Raw genomic sequence first — 2,983 nt, 5'->3', positions numbered from 1 at the left:
AAATGACATATGATCACTTCTGCAATATTCGATTTATTAGAAGTGACTAAGTCTAATCCTAACTCAAGGGCAGGAGAGTTAAGCTCCATCTCTTGAAAGGAAGAGCATCAAAGAATTTGTGGACGTATCTTTAAAACTACCATACTCTGCTTATTTAGTATGCCTCCTTTATCGTATACTTAATTCCCATGGGTACTGGGCTAATTTCTAGAATTAATGTGCGTTGCTTCTGACAGATTTTTACAAGGTAATTTAAAAAATCATGCCTCTGTCCGTGTTTTGTGTTAAGGGACTTGTTTATATTCACAAACTATTTTATGTACTTCTACTAGCCTGGTGGATCAAATGAGATTATGGATATGAAAGTGCTTTGCAAACTCTAAAGAAACACACTACCGTAAAATTTTATTATTATTATTTTTGTGTGAAGATATAGCCAAAAAATTTCATATTAGATTTCCTATTTGATTTGCTGAAATTGTTTCTTGGATCCAAGTTGGAATGTAAGTTGTGGGCCAGTTGTGGAATTTTCCATCATAACATTTCCTGCGGATTCAAACCGAACTGAAACCCAACCCAGGAAACAAACATAAAATATGTCAGCTAGTTGATATTCTCTAAGTCTTATCTGCCACTTTTAGGGGTGTCAGTTTATCTTTTATGTTGCTTTTTTGGGCAATCACAGTTATTACAGGTGTGTATAAATATGTGTGGCTGTGTTTGGATATGAAAACAGGAATGTGTGACTCTCACATGATAAAACACCAGCAGGATTTGCTAAAGATCTATTGTGTGATATGAGACGTGCTGTACTAAGCCACGCCATCCAAATCTCTCCTCTAAAATTCTGCCTGTAGAGTCCTTCCTTGGTTCTTGCAGAACTGTTTGTTTGTTTGTTTGTTTTTTAATTGTATGAGCCTTTTTAGATATAAGTAATACGAGGGCAGGTAATACTTCAATCCTACTGATAAATAAAGCCTAGTTGAGGAGGAGAAAAAGGACAAAAGAAATGATAAGAACCTTAGAGATGGGCAAGGAATCAGGAAAGGAGGAAACAAAGATTGAGATGGAAAGATGAACTTTTTCTGTCATAGGCATTCATTGTAATTATTAACATATTTAGATTTTTTAAATATGAAATCTCCAGTTGGCAGTCCACGTGTTGGATCCAACCCACAGACATGCTTTGTCTAACCAAAAATATGTTTTTAAAATGTGAAGATTTCTTTAAAAATTGCTGGCTTTCCTTGAAAGAACTTGAATATCTCACCATACTGGGCCAACATGGTAGCAATCAACCAGAGCTGTATAGGACCAGTGACCTTTAGTTGGGGTGAGAACCATCCAGTTCGCTACAGTCTCCGCTAGTCCTTTATGCCCCCGCCCCCCACCCATTACGGAGGTCACATAGTAGTTACCATTTGTCATCTTACTTGCACTGTTATTCATGTAGTGGGAAAATATTTTTGTGTGTACTTAAGAGCCTAATAAAAGTTGGACAGAAAAGACATTAAAAGGACCATATTTTAAGAAAATGACTAGCAGCTTCATGGTGGGCATCTACCCTGTGGGCATTTAAGTGTGCAGTCCTGGGACTCAACAGCGCTACAATCTGTAGCATCATTCAAGCCCTCTGACAGTCTGTGTGCCTGAGTGTTCCTAACATTACTTCAGCATCCAATAGCTTGCATGGCCTTTCCTTAGAATACTTGTGCTGCACCTTGCTGCTATGAGGAAACCATGTGCACGAAGTTGTGTTTAAATTGCAGTGACACTTTGCACCAAATGAACCACATTCTCCCTTGGTCCACTGTAGCTGACCTATCAAAGGAGACCACCTTTGGATTACAGAGAGAGGTTTTCCACGTGCTGTTTTTTTTTTTTTTTAAATTAATCAATTTATTTTTGGCTGTGTTGGGTCTTTGTTGCTGTGCGTGGGCTTTCTCTAGTTGCGGCGAGCAGGGGCTACTCTTTGTTGAGGTGCACGGGCTTCTCATTGCAGTGGCTTCTCTTGCTGGGGAGCATGGGCTCTAGGCACGCAGGCTTCAGTAGCTGTGGTCCGCAGGCTCAGTAGTTGTGGCTCGTGGGCTCTAGAGCGCAGGCTCAGTAGGCATGGCGCACGGGCTTAGTTGCTCCGCGGCATGTGGGATCTTCCCGGACTAGGGCTCAAACCCGTGTCCCCTGCATTGGCAGGCGGATTCTTAACCACTGCACCGCCAGGGAAGCGGCCTCATCCATTTCAGATGCCATCATTGGAGGCTTTATGTCCACCTCTTTTCAGGTTTCCTAGCCCTGGATGCTTTGGGTGACAGGGGTCAGGAATTATTTTTGTAGGATGTTCTTCAGCTGAGTGCTTCCAGAAGGGCACCTGCAGCAACAACCAACACCCCTACCCCGTCCTCTGCCAGAGGACTCAGAAGAGCAGTTGCCCTCACTCCACTCCTGATCAGCTACCAGGGAGGGACTAATTATCCCCTGAGGGACAGTGAAGGCGCCCCAGGCACCTCACGTGTGAAGAAGGATGCTCACTTCTTCAGCCCTCTCTACCCACCTGCCCAGAATTTGACCTGCCATTCCTGGGTGTGAGCAGGTCGAGATCTCCATGTAGGCTCAGTTTCTCAACTAAAGCACATTGTGCTATTTATGTGGCCACATATGGCTTCTCTACCCTGATTAGAAGACAGAGATCAGGACAATAATGACCACGCACCCCCCCCCCAAAAATTCTTCAGTGAGCACAGTTAAAATATTCCTGAAAGTTATTTGAACCACACATGACAGAGTTGTTGGAGGCAGTTTCACTGTGGACACACAGATGTTTTGTTTCTGTTTTATTTTGGTTTTATCCTCTGTGTTATCTGGGATTCAGCTATATGTTATAGAAACTCAATAACATCAGTTTAACCAAATAGGAATTTATTTTTCTCCCTTAGCAAGAAGCCTGATGTCATCAAATACCCAGTGCCCTGTCTTTCTGCTCCCC

The sequence above is a fragment of the Delphinapterus leucas genome, chromosome 9 (assembly GCF_059928025.1).
Source record: "Delphinapterus leucas isolate spDelLeu-1000000601 "Yukka" chromosome 9, BTC_Dleu_Yukka2, whole genome shotgun sequence".
Classification (NCBI taxonomy): domain Eukaryota; kingdom Metazoa; phylum Chordata; class Mammalia; order Artiodactyla; family Monodontidae; genus Delphinapterus; species Delphinapterus leucas.
Note: the sequence above shows the minus strand (reverse complement) of the source record.